Below are 16,931 nucleotides of genomic sequence, written 5' to 3'. Positions count from 1 at the left end.
ATATCACAGTGGAGCGACATTTAAACAATAACTAAGGTAAAATACTGGACCATGTCCACATTCTCAGTCTAATTCATTGTTGAGCTTTTCCCCTGCACATAAATGCTAAAGGAAGAATACTTTTTCTTAACTAATTTATTTCTTGAAGGCACTGTTGGCATATATAGATGACATACAGGATAAGACTGTTATTTGTATGTATTAAAGTATGCTGTAGTGGTCTTCACCTCCAATTTAGTGGACAGTAACATGCGTTCTAACTTCATGAAATCTATGTCACACTGTGTAGCAGCCTAAAACAATCCCATAGTCTGAAGGAGCCTTAACCTTAACTGGTCATTGCCGGTTGTTATTAAAGGATCCCACCTTCACCTCTGAGTCAGACTGAAAAGGCTGATATCAACTTATAAACAGCAGTTTGTCATCATGATATATTTAAACAAGGATATTTAATAGGTTTCATACTAAACCAGGTTAGTTTAAAGAAAAGTTTACATTTAGGTAAAATACATTTTCTCACTTTACTAATACTTATTTTCTGAGTGGAAGTGTTGACCTTAATCCAATCCTCCAACTCAATCTGCTTATCAACTCAAACTTTCTCTGTGAACCCTCCTGGATCTTTCCATTGAAATAATCAATGAATTGTCATCAAATATTGCAATGAAGTGTAATTGTTGCATCTTTAAATAACCTTTTTTTTGCAGGAAATAGAGGGAAGTGTGGAAAAACTGGCAGTGAAGTGTGACACTGTGGAGCAGCAGGCGTGATTCACTCGACGGGTTCAGGGGAAGATGTTCAAATTCTAAAAAAAGGCATGTTGGCAACAGGAAGAGGTTGAGTTAGTGGTCCTGCATGTTTTCATTGTCTTCCTGTTCCAGCACACTATAATCATCACGAATGTGTCATCATGAATCGCAGCAGAAAGCCCAAACGCATCCCCCAACACATTACAATCAGGAGTGTTAAAGGAAGGCCACATCACCGGCACACAGGCTGAATTAGCTGAATTGATTGAGGGGGTAACAACACCTGAAACAAGAGGGAGTGAACAAATCAAGCATGATAATACATACAAATGAACTGATTGGAAGTTCCCTAAGAGGGAAGTTTAGCTGTTTTAGACCATTGCTGCTGAAATGAAGTCATAATCGGTTGCCGTTAAAGAAATTAGAGGATGATTTGCAGGGCTTTTCATGTGGGTTTTTTTTTCTTTTCTTTCCGGCAGAAGAGAATGTCTTTTAATATTGTAACATTATCTCGGTATTATGAAATTATATATTACAGAGTTCAATTGAATTTGGGATTGTACAATCACAATTCTCTGGAGGGAGTGACCTTTCTACACTTTCTTTTTTTTCCCGCATGGACTGAATAGCTGCTGCCACAGATTCATGTAACCGTGGAGGCAGCAGTGTTGTCATGGCTTTCTTTGCATGCAACTGTTTTGTTAATGGCTGAATACAAGTACGGTAGAATTGTGTTTTTGGTTTTATACCAACAGAGATTTGGGAAATGAGGGGTTTAAGTGGAAGTGAAACAGAGCTGTCATAGTCTAAATCTGCGGTTTATAGTTTGGGAGGATGAGCTCCCCCCTCTCAGAGCTCAAACAATTTTCTGCCTATTTTTTTGCACATGCTTGGGTGAACGCTGGACTTCTTCCTGCTTTTCACACTATAAGATTTCATTGTTAACTCTTTGTGGGGCGTGCAATGCAATGCCAGTGAAGGTTTAGAATATACAGTTTAAGTTAGTGTAAAACACCGTTATCTGCATTTTACACAACAAGCACAATTTCTCGCTGTAAAAATCTTAAAATTTGAAGAATTTCTCTTTAGATTTTCTGTATGACTTTGGCTACAGATGACTGAGAACCGATTGTCCTTCTATGTAATGCATTAATAAGTTCTCTAAGTGCAACTTATTGAAACATTGAAAGACATCCATTGTAAATCCCATTGGAGTCTACTGTACAAGGCAAGATTCAATGACTGCAGTGTGGGGACCCCTAAAGAGCAGCCAATTAGAATCAAGTTATGTAGACTATTATACTGTATTACTCTTACAAAAAAAAAAAAGAAATGAGGAAAATCAATGCGATTTGTTTGGTAAGTTCAAATGGTTATTGCTACGGTTCATTCAAACCATCGCTCACGCTCGGTGTAGTTCAACATGGACGTTACCTCCGTTTCTGTCCTGAAGTCAAAACCTGACGCCATTAAATTTGAAAGCTTTCAGGAAAAAAACTCAGCAAAAAACAAAGCAGCCAAAATAGTATCCCTTTGCACAACAGACGCCTTAGAGACCAACAAAGAAAAAAACAACAACAGATTTTTGTCCAAATGTCCTCGTTAAGCAACAGCTAAATTGTAAATCTCTCTAAATAGTTTTTTTTTTTTTTTGAGGAAATGGGCTGTGCTGAGGCAATTCGAGGCTCATTGCTTTCCCCATCCAGTACAAACATACCTCCAGGCTCTGTCTCAGAGAGAGTGATAATAATGAGACAGTCTCTCGTAAAGTGATGGAGTATCATGTGTGAGTGAGGAGGGCGTAATACCATAACTCTTCACTTCTCATCATCACTATGATGTAATGCTTCACTCAAGTTATAGTTTAAAAACTTTTAAGTTGAGACTAAGTTGAGAGTGTTTACCTTTAGTTTGTTTTAAAAAACGACATTTTTCGGGGAACAGGTCTTCTTGCTGAAGTGGCTTTTCAGAAAAAATAGTAATCCCAAGTGATTTATTGTAATAGTATATCTGATCAAACTGATTCACTGCAGAGTTCCCCTCTGAATGTTTAAAATATAGATCGGCAACTTTAAGCTGAGGATTATTAATGACGCACTTGCTAAAAGGAATGCCTTTATTATGAAAAATAAATAAATAAATAAGCTGTTAACACAAACAACATCCACATCTATGACACTTCAAGCAGACATATAGCAAAGTTATTATTTTTTCAAGAGAAAATGTCTTTTTAGCGACCTCATAGTGCTGAAGGCAAGACCTTTAGAAGTCTGGCTGACATTGACAATTGTAACAGTTCTTTATAAAAACAGCCTTGTTGTGTGGTTTTATCAACTCCGAAAGCTCTTATTTTATGAAAAATGAATTAAATAAAACAGAATGACACACCTCTGGTACAATGGATGAAACTATCACCATCAGTCACCTTGTAAAAATCAGTTCATTCAACTAATTAACCCGATTTGACATATTAGTTCTCTCTTTAGGTTTTGTTTCTCTGGATCTTTTAATTCCACTGGTATTGCGCCAATAAATATAACCTTCTTTCAGTTCCTCTTCAGTTCTGCCACTAATACAACTATTACTTATCAGTCCATTGGAGCCTTTTTACTGATTTTAAAGATCTTTTGACTTTTCTGATGTACTCTGAAATCATTTGCAGGTGTTTCATTCTTATTTTGACTTTGCAAAAAATTGACAAAAATTACAATCAATCAGCTCCTGCCTCATTAAATTCTGCCTTGTCATCTCTTACTATTGCAAAAATACTGGACAGTGTGACTGTACTGGAGGATCTCTTAACACACCATGGTGATAACATTTCTTTCACTCTGGCCATGCCGGACATTAAAGGAGACATATCATGCTTTTAAATCCTTCCTTTTTACATATAAATCATACAGTTGTGGTCTATACAACGCGAAACTGCAATGCTTGGGTCTGAATTCCTCATTATTATAGCTCCACAGGCCCCTTTTCAACCCCTTTTCTGATGTGCTTCTGAGAGCAACTCGTTTTGGGGCGGTCTCTTCAAATGCAAATGAGACACTTCATACCCCTCCTCCTCTCCAGGTTGCAGAGGTGACACTCGGTTCAACGCCACCCTGTTCGGCCATCTTTGTAGTTTGATAGAACAGATACAATTATCTAGCGGCGCAGAAACTTTATATTCACACATTATTTACAAAATGTCAACAACGGAAGATTTGTCCATCCAGCCATACATGTTAGAGCCAGAGTCGGACCCGGCGGAGTGAGATGAAAATGACGATGATGCACCTACAGAACAACGTCTTCATATGGATGTAACGCAATGGTGTGTTACTATATTTACACTAACTTCTCCATCCATGCCCACTACTACAATACTGCCTGTATTACAACGACTATTTAACACAGAAGTTACATTATAATCTAAAACGAGCACACAGCGCTAACATATGAAGACGGTGCAACTGCTAATGCTAACAAAACAATGACAGGGACGTCTTATCATCACACTTTTTAGCGTTATATACAGCTTACCGAAGTGCTCTGTTCGTCGTCTCCATAGATAGAAGGAACTGACCGCTCAATCAGACGAAGTCTTTCGGCAAATCCTTCTTTATACTGGCGGAGGTTGCTGAAGCAGTCGTCCTTAAAGTGATTCGCGCACACAAAAATGACCTTACCCACAGATGTGGGTACATTTCTGTGAAAAATAAAACTCAACCAGGCACTTCGAAAAGGTTCTGATGCTGGGAGACGGTGTAACGAAGCTTGTGGGTTACTACATCCAACAACCGAACATTTCGACTTATCCTCTCGTAACTTCGGTTGGACTACAAAATCGCAGCGAGAAACAAAAATGGCGGATTGCTCGAAATGTCGATGTCCTAATTTGGCAGTTCCGCTGAGAATACTGTGACGTCATTGTTCAAAAAACGTAATAGAGAATAGAAAAATCGAAACCGATCGCAAAATATGACCAAAACAGAATATAAAGATATCAACGGAGCACCTGAAGAGACTACTTTGAACTTTTCTGTACTTCTAAACACTCTAAATATACAACAAAATGCATTTAAGGGCTAAAAAAGTGGATTTAGCATGATATGTCCCCTTTAAGATCCTTTTGTGGAGGATCTGGTAGAGAGGTGGCTTCTCAGAGAGAAATTCTATTCATTCTGTTTAATGAGTATTATATGTTGTGGATGATAATTTTTTCTACGTGTTCTGAGACTTTTTCTGTGGTCTTCTGGTGTTTTGATAATGCATGTGGCACAACAGGCCGATAAAGTTGTATATGTTTACATGAGAGTGTCAAGCCTCTCATGCCTTTGATTGTATTTGGAAGTACAAAACAAATCCCTCCAGTCTACAAAACCTAATGTGAAAGCGGTACTACATCAATCCATACCCAGGCGACCTCGAAAAGGAATATTGGAAAAGCCACTGGTTGATGTTGGTTTTGGTTTTCATTCTGCTTTTATTCTTCTTTTTCTTGGTTGATCTGCCCAGATACAGTGCAACTGGGGAAGAAGGTGGGATATGTCACCGTGAACCAAATGCAAGTCCTTATGCATTATGGATGGTTCGTCGTAGAGCAATCATCTTGCATAAGGAGCCAGTGCTTATATAATTAGATGAAGACCTATAAGGATGATTAGTGTGGATGATTTGAGGCTTCATAATCATGTGTATTCTTTCTAGGGGGGGGGGGTGTGTGTGTTTTAGTCGAATGTGTGTGCAGTATATTTGCCTGGAAGTGTGTGTGAGTGTGTATTCTTTTTTTTCTTCCCCCTGCCCGTCCTGTGAAACGTGCCACTGGAGATAAAGGGCTTCAAAGGCAGAGCTCTTGCTAATGAGTGTAAACTGCTGTGACAGCCAAAGAGGGTTATCCCCTCTGTCGCTCCTCTGGCTCTCTCTTCTCCATCGGCCACACTTCCACCTCTCTTTATCTGTTTTCACACTCTCTCTTTCAGTGGCTCCTCATTTTCTCTCCATCTCGCTCACTCTCTTCTGTTTCCTTGTTTTCCATTATGTCTTCCCCAAATCAAATCCTCCGGAGGCGGACAGGCCGCAAATTATCCCTCCATCTGTCAACATCAACATGTGAAATAACAGCGTGGACTTATTTGTTTATAATTGAGAGATCTGTTATTTTTTCCCATCACTATATATGCTGATGCAGGATCCATTTGGGAATGGATTGTTGACCTTTTCTGTTAATGTTAGAATTTCTTTTCATGGAGACATGTAAAATATACATTCCTACTGCTGTGTTGAAAAGAACAATGCTATCATTTCTGTTTATAGGGATGTGTGAATCTTCTGAAAGATTAATTACCCGGACATGTGTGACTCTTGCAGATGGCAAGGGGTGAATAAAAGGACAGGAGTATAAGGATTTGTTTTGCTATTCTTAGTATTGGACACGTTGTGGATCAAGAAGAGAATTTAAGGCTCAGAAGTCTTGAAGTCAGTATATATACTGTATGTAAGTGGATACAAAGCCGAATATGAGGCTGCAGCAGATGTTAAAGTATATTCAGGGATAGAGTGCGCTGGCTTATTCTATTGTGTATCAGACTGTATTTGTCAGAAGCGCAGACAATCAAAAGTCAGGTTTTCTTTTTCTTTTTTCTTTTCGCCGTTATCTGTGGCAGGCAAGAAAGGTTAACTTGGGGAGTGGAGGAGACAAAAAAAGAACCTGCTCTCCTCTGTCTTTTCCTGTTTCACTCTCCTTTGCCTGTTTTGTTCTGCCAGAGGCTCGCCATCTGTCCTGCAGGGAGTGTGAAGTGAAAGTGAGGTTGAAATGTTTCAAGAGCCGACGCATCTGTGGATCCATTCAGCAATATGCGCAGATGATTTATTTATTTTTTTCTTATTTAGCTTCTGTTCAGTGCTTTCATCATCAAAGAAATGATGAGTATCTGTCCTCAAAGCTGTGTTGAAAAAGTTCAAACTGAGGTCAGTATTCCTGCTATTTAAACAGTGGGGGCATCACGATGCTCAAATTATATCTATATCTTAAAAAATGCCTTCCCTGCAGGGAATGAACATAACAAAGCAGTTAGTTACCCTCAAGCCTTTTCAGCCCGTTGAACTTTCTCAGGCAAAACGTGTGTAGCTGCTGCACATTATAATATGGTTGATATTGTTGAATAGTATAATATGGCTGAATGGAAAGAATCGGCGGAATATTGTCTGCTGAAATATGATCAATCAGATGAGCAATGGCAACAAACTCAACCATTAACACTGTGATGTTTATTTATGTATCATTATCAATACTTGCATAGTGCAAGGTTTATAATACATTTTAAGTGATTGTTTTTCTTCTTCAATCTGACATCTTAGTACTTTAATCTCTTGGTATTTACCTCCTTTTAAGTAACATCCTTAAAACATCAAACCTATTAAGTGTTTCAGTTTGAAAACTTTTGACAGTGCGGACTAACATATGTTAACAAAGGTTGTTTAAAGACTGCATTAAAAACGTCAACAGTGTTAGTAATTTACTCAGCTCGACATCTATATACTTGTATTTGCGATGAGATAGATGGGCCTGTTGGTGGATTGAAATGGCAACATTAGCAGGGATATTTCAGAGGGTATACTTTGTTATATAATCATTTATGTCAGGTAATTTTCCCACGGTAATCTGACTGATGCCACTCGAGGGAAACTTTCTTCTGGTAAATTGTGTCAATAACAATTCGGGCAAATTTGAACTATTGACACAAGCACAAAAAATGTAAAGAACTGGAACATGATGGTGGAGGACAACATTCCCCAAAGGTGTAAGTAAAACTGCTGTAACGCGATCGCTGCTGTGGCAGGTGGAGCTCGTAGTTTGTTGACTGGAGGAATGCAGATGAGCAGCAAATGCTGGCTGATGGCTCATAGTTTAATAAAGCCCAGCAAAAGCTATGATATGTGCATCATGAGCACATCAGCAAAATTACAATAATGAAGTTTTACTTCAGAATTCACGACTACACTAAATAATCTGTGCCAATGATTTTGAGCCAAGGTTGTCAAACATATGGCTCCTGGACCCAAAAGGGCCTGCCTGCCTGCAGAGGGTCCATTACAACAAACTTGATGACATTGCAAAGTGTCAAAATTTATAAAAGTGCCTTTACACATGACTTTGACCCACCTGATATCGGGGCTCATATTTAAAAACAAATCTCTGATTTTGAACTGAAGAAATACATAATGAGAAAAGTATAGGATCCAATGGTTTTGAGGCTTGCTCACTTATTACTCTTTCTCCCTCTATGACAGCTACAAGGAACTGCATCTATTGTTCTTCCTATTTGGCAACATGTTGCCTCCTCTCTAAAATTGGGCTCATCTTGGCTCGGCCATCCATCAGTGGTCTGTGCCAGCTCTGTTCTGGCATTTCAGGTTTTTTTTTTTTGTTTATGTTTGAAGCCTATTTCTGTCGGGTGTGATATGTCTCCATTCAAAACAAACATCACTTTCTCCTCTACCTGACTTTGTTGGTTGATACTTATATGCTTGTTTTTTTGTTTTTTTCTATTTTCTGTGTAATTTCAAGGTAGCGATCTCAGGAGGATACCACATAGCTTTTCCAGACTTCCATTGTACGACTTGTCAGGCCTTTTCAGCTTTAGTCGAGTTGATGTTGCTGTTACGCAGCCGTGTTTTTAAAGATGTGTTACCTGAATGTTTCAATGTCTCAGCGTTGAAACAACCCTTGTCTTCATGCCCTAATTAATGCTGCTATCATTTCCTAAACTCAAAAACAAAACAAAGAACGAGCGTGTTTATTGAGTTGCCTTTACTAATTGTATTAGCCTTAACAAATTCACTTTAGTCGACAGTATTTACTATTCTGTCAAGGTGTTTCCAGCCCTTGCTATTCTGGCAAGATTGTCACAGTTTTTTAAATCTTTATTTAGGCTTATGACACATAGCTTCAGGTGAGGAAGGGTAGCAAGGGGAAAGGGCACATGTATATAATGGCGAGGAGGAGGAGGAGGAGGAGGAGGAGGAGGAGGAGGAGATGGGGAAGAAGGGATGAGGAGTGACAGCAAAAAAGAGTGACAGTCATCAGGGAGGAATCATCCTCCACAGAGAAACACCATTCACTCTCTAATCTGCTGCCTGCAGCTCAGCAGCTGCCACGGCAAAATGCAAGAGCCTGTCAAGTCGGCAGCAGCAGTTGGATCTTAATTGAGCGAGGCCTCCCAGTCGGGTCCATGCGGGGAGCTGGGGACCACCCACCCAGATGTCTGTGCGGGAAAACTGAGGGTTTCATCTCACAAGTCTTAAAACGTCAACCGAGGGTTGCATTTCACTTCCTGACATGCTTCCTGAGGCCTCTCAACCAATCAGGGCTACATTTATGAACAGTTTGCTCCCGTAACTAACCTGAAAGTAAATCACGGCCTCTAAATATGAAGACAAATAATTTCTGTGCTCTCCTTTAAAGAAGCCAAACTTGTGGCTCTGCACAGCCCTCATGGTGACTCGGTCTCTTGTCACAGCACTGTAACCACGACAAGCCTCCAATCAATAACCCGCTCTATCTCAGTTAAACTGATGGAGAAATTCCAGACAGGCTTAAGATCAAGGTCTCCTCTCCTCAGACATCCAGTGTTTCACTCGTTGGTAGTCTTGTGAAACAACAGCAGGCAGCTTCTTTGCCCAGGGGACACAGTGATTGTAATGCTTTTAGGGTTTAATGCTTTCAGTGTATTTATAGATCTCTGAGGGACTCTGAGTGCTCTCTCTCTCTCTCTCAGTCTCTCTCTCTCTCCTCTCTTGCCAGCTCTCATCTTGGTGTCGTGTTCGCAGCTTTTCATCAAATTGCACGGTGAGAAAACAGAAACAGGTACCACAGTGTACAGTCCAAACACGGGGGAGCTCAGTGTGAAACTCACTGATGATTTATTTTCAGGATTCAGGCAGCTTACATTCGGTTGTACTGTATGTTTAACACGTAGCATCAAGCCTATCAAGTGACTGTGCCTGGATGTCTCTCACAGGAATGTGCTGCAGCTTGTGGTTTTGTTAGTTGGGTGGATTATCAGACACTAAGTGAGTTATTGAAGGCTGTTACTGTTATGATCGATGTCTTTATAATACCAAATGGGAGAGGTTTGAACAAGAATTTCCCAAGATAACTGCAGGATGAAAGACAATTGAGTATTTTAGCAACCACATCTAATACATGGTGTGTATTTTAATCTATGCTATATTAGGTAATAAGCGGCTCTTAAAGATCAGATAGGACACTCTCTGTGACTCGATGACTGCTTGATGCTGTTGGCTGTAAGTTGCAGCACAGTTTGTCTTCTGAGGGCACTATTTTTATTCTAGTGCCAAGACAGCATTATGCAAATGCAGGTGCAATGCAAAGCTCACCCGAGCTGTCTTCCAGACCCTCTGAATAACATCACTAGTTTATTACAGCCCATTCTCTCACCCAAATAAGTTCAAACTCAATGGAATTGACTTCAATTCCATCAATTCCAATTCCATCATCACAAAAGCTGATAGTTTTTATATCATCATTGACAACTCTTCTGTTTCAAACTCAAATCGGTTACATTGCTCAGTCTGTATATTCCCACTTCATCTTTCTAACTCATTCAGCTGCAACTCCACACTGGTCCATACCTGTCACCTCCTGTCTGGATGATTATGATTCATTTCTCTCTGGTCTCTTCAAATCCAACCATGAACTCAAACGGGTTCAAACTGCTGCAGATTCACCAGAACACCATTATATAACACCCTCCAATTCAAAATGATCACATTCAAGGCCATCTATAACCTCGTTGCTCCTCACCTGACTAATCTCTGACACTTAGGTTTCACTCCTCTCTTACTCCCACTGTCTCTCCAGCTGTGATGACCACCGTGAGGTCCAGAGCCTTCAGTCGGTCTGTCCCAGTCTCTGGAGCCTCTTTCCACCTGACATCTGAAACATTCAATCCCTAGACACTTTACAAACTTCTGAATATTTATTTTTGGAATGATTTGATAGGTTTTCAACTGCATTTTTAAAATTTTTTATTTAAGTGCAGTGACTGAGTGTCCAAAATGACAGACACGTTCCGGAGGACAACACACACTGACACCGAAATGACAGTAGTTAACATGGGAGAGTTGCAGCTACAAGTGTACTGAGTAAGTGACAGTGTCAGGCAAGTGCAGTGTGACTTTCGCTCTATTTTACAGAGATTTCAGACTCAGAACAGCGTGTGAAATTAAAGATCATGTCAATCAAAGAGACTGAATTGTAAGCAGGATTTCTTATAGTTTTTCTAAAGTATTCTCCTTGAAGAACCTTAGTGGCATTCAGCTGCACCAATCCATATTGCAACCCTGTATATCTCCCATTAAACTATTCCAAGCAGATAAGAACAGACAAATCCAAAACAACAGAAGGAACCCCATAGAGCCAATATTTGGTTTGTCCATTCTGGTTTGTTGTTTATGGTCAAATGCAATTGATCTTCAGGGACTTGGGTAAAAGATCCTCTCCCTGAGGTGCCGGTCATAATATAAATGTCTCATTCACTTTTCATCACTGAAAATGCAACCTTGAACTCTGCCAGATGAGTGTTACAGAAAGCAATGGGAAATAAAAGACCCTCCACTGCATTCAAAAGTAAGATGCAATTACAGACTACTTTCTCACTTTCAGGCCACGGTCTGATGAAGGTGATCCATCAAACTGAGACAAGTCAAACGACCATTTCATAGCCCTTTCATAGTGGCGCGGGAAAAATGAGGCTGTCCTGGATATGGTTACATTTCTTGCCTTCAGTTATTGTGTGTGTGTGTGTGTGTGTGTGTGTGTGTGTGTGTTTTGCTGGCATACATAATTCTTCTGGCAAATAGCAGTGCTGGTGATGAAGGACATGGAGCAGCGTGCTTGTGAAACAATTCACAGGTGCTTGGCTGCATTATTCTAGAATTAATGGCTTGTGTCAGTCTCCCATGTGACATGCTTGTTTTATTAGCCTCTTAAGAACCACGCTTGAACTCGTTTTGAAAGAAGAAAAAAAATATTACTTCTCTCATAAGATTTATTTATTTCACACACATTTGCTGCGCTTTGCAATGCTCTTGGGGAAGCCGAAGCAGCTTCTGCTGCGATAGCAAAGATAGAATTATTAAATGCAACAATTTTGATGCTGGGGGTTCAATAAAGGGCTGAAATAAGGATCATATTTCATTCTTGACCACCGCACTTTCCCTGGGTATGTGTTATCTTAATGAGTCTTTGGAGTAAGCAGAAAACAAATTCATAGAAACATTCCTTCCTTCCTTCCTGGAAAGTTTCAGAGTTGGGCGACCCTCGGAGAGGCCTCAGCCTGTCAAGGGAGGGAGGCTGTAACATTTTGGCTAAAGCTCACATTAATTATTTCATGGTGGGTTGGAAAAAAAAGGAGGAATTTATCTGTGCCCTTTCCAGTTTTCAGAGACTTTAATTTCACAGGTAAGCTTATCTCCTGAGAGTGAAAATACACAAACAAATGCATACAGATTTGCTCCAGCTTTAAGACGAACTGCAGCTCTGACTCCGTTTAATACTTGCAGGTTTCCACTCATGCTGTGTATGCAGATTGTGATTTACCCCCCCCCCCCCCCCCCCCCCCAAGAAAAAGAAAAAAAAGCTTGCAGCATGCAAATGAGTTAGTTTGAATAAATATCTCAATAGTGGTGAAGGATCAAAGCGAGCGCAACATATTATTTCAGTTTTTTTGGGACGTTTGAAGGTTGAAACCCCAAAATATAAATAGTGCTGTCTTTTGTTGTAGTTCTGAATTTTGCTTTCAATTCATATTTTCAAACAGAGAAGCCAGCCTATTAATGCAACTAATGACTCAGCTTGGGGTAACAGTGTTACCATGTTGGTTTCATTGTCACTATAGTTTGAAATATCTCAACCTCTGAAAGAATCGACTATCAGACCTTTTTGTCTTTTTACAATCACTTCTTGTGATAAACTAGTAAAATCATGAATATTTGTACTTGATCGGTGAATTGTGATACTCTGAAATCAGCTGGCAATTCTGGCTAATTCAAACATGCATTGCTTTTAATCTGTTGTCGCAGTAACAGAACAGAGTAGCTGAAAAACGACATTGTAAAGGGAATAATGAGTCAGAGAAGTTTGAGAAAAATACGAAAGGACTGAAACACGTTAGATGCTACACATCGTTTATTATCTGCACATTTTTGGGCCGGCTTTTAAAAAATGTTTTTTGTTTTTTTTTCAACCACTACATCTAAAATATCTCTAAATATTCCCATTTGACACCATTTTTGTTTTGAGGCAGTTTTGGCACAGTTCTGTCAGTCTGTACCTCAGGAGAGAAAATGTGGAAAAAGAAGACGTTTGTCTCTGAGGTGCAGAGCTCACATAAAAAGTGAAAAACATGGAAACCCCATAACTCCCAGGTCTACTTGTCTTTACTTGTGCAACTCTGAAGCAATGATTCACTGTATCTGTTTGTTCTGTCAGCTGTTTGCGCTTCAGTTCAGACATTGATACCTTATCCTTATAGCCCCTCTCTCCCGTGTGCTGCTTTCCCAGTTTGGAGATTTGGGGCTGTTTGTCAGCTTTGAAAAACAACTGATCTCTGCAGAAGTTCAGCAGTGAGCTTATCATCCCACATGAAAATAAATATTTTCAAAACTGGCATGTTATTAAAGGCGAGTGCCTCTGAATTATCCCTCAGCTACTTCTACTCTGGATGCCTGTGCCCCCTCAGCAAAAATAAACATTACACCGAAGCACTGAGGTGAAGGAAATTAATTGCCAAATGATCTGTTACTTTCACGCGTAATAATAATAATCAGGTAAAGGTAGAAATCTGGAAAATATGATGAGGCAGGTGTATATTTGGTGTGTAGCTGAGTGGTGAGTCTTGCCATCTGGACATTGTAATCAGTGTAGCAGCCCAATCCATCTTCTGTACCCCTTTATCCTTTTTCGGGGCTGCAGGGAACCGGAGTTGTTCTTAGCAAAAGGCAGGGTACATCATCACCATCATGTCTACATATTGTGTGAGGAAGCTCAAGCAACCAAACCCGAATGGCGATGAGCCAAGTAGTAATCTCAGATGAGAGTGAGAGCCACTTTAACACCCCGTAGTCTCTTCTACGATCCCCCCAAAATATAGATCCAACCTTTTTATTTGTGTATATGTTACTCAATTACTCATACTTCCACACATGGCTCCAATCTTAGCCCCTTTGTCTGTTTTTACTACATCGAGCCACTACCAGCCTCCCTTATTTGCATCTTCTCTAATGAGTACAGCCAGCAGCAGGTGAAACATATGTTTGTATGGATTTTATTTATGAGTAACATAATCAGCCTCTGTGGTTGAATTTCATGTGAGGTCAGCTTGAGAGATCCATGGAAGCATAACACCCTTTTTTTCTTAATTACCAAGATGATTATCTCAATGTAGAACAATAGAGCAAAACTTTTAAGTGTAAAAAATGAATTTCTGTAAAGATCAATAATTCTTACGTCTGTTTTATTAAGAACACTTTGAAAAAGAGAGGCCTATTTTTTTTGTATATGTGTATATCCACCATACACCCGTAAGAGTGGTAGTTTCTCGATCGGAAGGTTACCGGTTCGATTCTAGAGCAAAACACTGAACCTCAAATTCCTCCCAATGGATGGATTGTTTATTTCAGATCAGACAACTTTATTTATCCCACAAAGGGGAATTTATTTGCAGCTTCTCTGTGTGCATTCAACAACATAAGTGAATAATCAATCTGATTGCACGGGAGCTGCCTCCATTGGTGGTTGGTGAACGTTTTTGCCAGTGCAAAGCGCTCAAGCGGTAGAAAAGCACTACATGTGTGAAATCCATTGACCATAGACAGGTCACATAACTGGCCAACCAACAATGTTTTTTCTCACACAAGAAGAGAAAAAAGAACCACTTCTGAAGCAATCAGGAGTGGAGGTAATGAGTCCAAGAGAGGAGCAGAAGACCATACGCACAAGCACGAAGGATAGAGAGGGAAACTTGATACAGGTGTGACATATAGGGACAGGAAAAAAAATAAAAAAGACAACATTTGTGCACAAAGAAACACTCAAAGGAATACGGCAAAACAAATGTCAATATAAAACAAAGAAAGCAAGAAAACACCTCTGACCAGGACGTCTGAAGATTGTCCGTTTGCAGGATAGCAGAAATGATGAAGAAAAAGAGCAGTGGGATGTAACCGAAGCAGTGAATTGTTACTGAATTTGCACACGAGATTCAATAATTGTTGAGCTTTCCAGCTGCTGTCAGGCGAGTCCTTGAACTCAGGAGATTGCTGTTCCTATATCAGACTCCCTCTTCTAAGATACATTCAAACAACACGTTTCTGGTATAATCTACAAAAATGTTTCATTAATAACATGCATGCTTTGGATGTGAGTAAAAAATAAGAAGACTTTATCAGTGGCTGTCACTGAGTCGTGTGATTATAAATACAGTGCTGCTGTTCGCCACTGCGACTGTCTCAGAGGAGAAACACTGGGGTTTTTTTCCTGGCATGCAATGTGATGTACTATTTATGAACATTCATGTGAAATTTATTGCGGCTTTATTTAGTGCCCGTATGTGCATTCACATGAGTGTGCAGGATCCATACGGGAACCTGTGCGGCTCTGCACTCGTGTCTTTTGTCTGTTTGTGTATGTGTTTTAGCTCCAGATGGTCCGTAAAGCCCCCGTCGCACCCATAGTTATCAGTTCAAGCAGGAAATATGCAGGCGCACTTAAATTCCGCAAACAACCCTTAATTCTTAATTTAGATATTAATTAGTTTCCCTGTTGCTTGGCAAAGCCCTGTGATTTCCCCCGACACCGAGCATGTTTATAACTGGGGCGTGTGCTGTTTCATACTGCAAAAGAGTATGTCGACGTTGTAGGAGACTCAGGAACACGACTCAGAACAAGTTCATTAGCTGACATCACTCACTGCGGTGGGCCTGCGATCTAGAAGCAAGTAGGAACAAGATGGTATTTACAGTGTGCTATCTGTATTTATTGTATCAACTTAATTTTTTATTTATTTTTTTTTACATTTGGTTGTCATGATAGGACACGATAAAACATCAGAAATAAATAATTTTTTCACCACGTTGCCTGCTGCTCCACTGCCCTGCACATGTTCAGTTACAAGGATTCATGTACATTTTCATAAATATTTGAAGGCACAGGTATGCGTTTAAAACATATGTTAGAGCCAACATTGGACAGAAGGCAATCAACATGATCACCATTCGTCTATCCATCCATCTTCTCGACCACTTTATTCAACTTTGGGGAGAAACTGAGAAACAGACAAGCACACACAATCTCATTAACGCCTATGTGGGGGATCTGTGACGCTTTCACATCAGGATGGTCCAGGGATTCGGTTCGATCGGGCTAAATAAAACAATCATTTCGTTCAAAAAAATGACTTGAGCCAAAGGTGTTGACATGAAGCCCTCCTTTACTGATTCGTAAAACTTTTGTTTTGGTTTTCTGTGGAGACAGACACAGGACAAGCAGTACAGTTTCTGATCAGAAATGGATGTCTCATCACAAAACAAAGTATTGAACACCTAGTAAATATACTAGTGTATATTGAAGTGATATAGATTCTTTTCTAAATGGAGATCCCTTCAAGTGGCTGACATAAGCTTTAATCCCGTGCACAGCAGTCCATTTGTGTATCGTCCATATCAATAGAGCTGTCCACTCAGTGCACTGCAAATCCAGTATTCCTGCCAACAATTAAATAAAATGTCAAATAAAATACTTTTAAACAGCAGTGTGAGCTTCACAGACTGTTATGTCTTATAAATATCGATGTAATGTTAGCAAGTGTCCACTGTATAAAATGTCTGTGAAATGTCCTCTTTGTTATAGCATTTGTAAGCAGATCATGGTCCTCTTTGTACTGTTTGTGTGGATGGATTTGCTTGTATAAGTCAGCCTCTCTGGCCAATAAAGTCCCCAAGTAAAAGGTAATGATAATGATAATAATACCCCTGAACAAAACAGAAACGGTATAGTAACTGTTGTGTTCCTGTTGCTACTCGCTTATGTGCACATAAGCTATTTTTGTTCAGACATTAATATAGGTGGACATTTTCAGCTGTATGTGAGCCTGCGAAGGCGATGTAATTTTCAAC

At 39.8% G+C, this 16,931-nt stretch overlaps 1 protein-coding gene across 1 annotated transcript in view; it reads left to right on the top strand.

Annotated features, from left to right (window-relative positions):
* The window catches only part of LOC308108274 (metabotropic glycine receptor-like), a 66,355-nt gene that overhangs the window by 11,333 nt on the left and 38,091 nt on the right, over positions 1–16,931 (top strand). The window lies entirely within an intron of this gene.

Source organism: Lipophrys pholis, assembly GCF_963383615.2.
Source record: "Lipophrys pholis genome assembly, chromosome: 1".
NCBI lineage: Eukaryota > Metazoa > Chordata > Actinopteri > Blenniiformes > Blenniidae > Lipophrys > Lipophrys pholis.
Note: the sequence above shows the minus strand (reverse complement) of the source record. Positions and strands in the feature narration are given on the sequence as shown.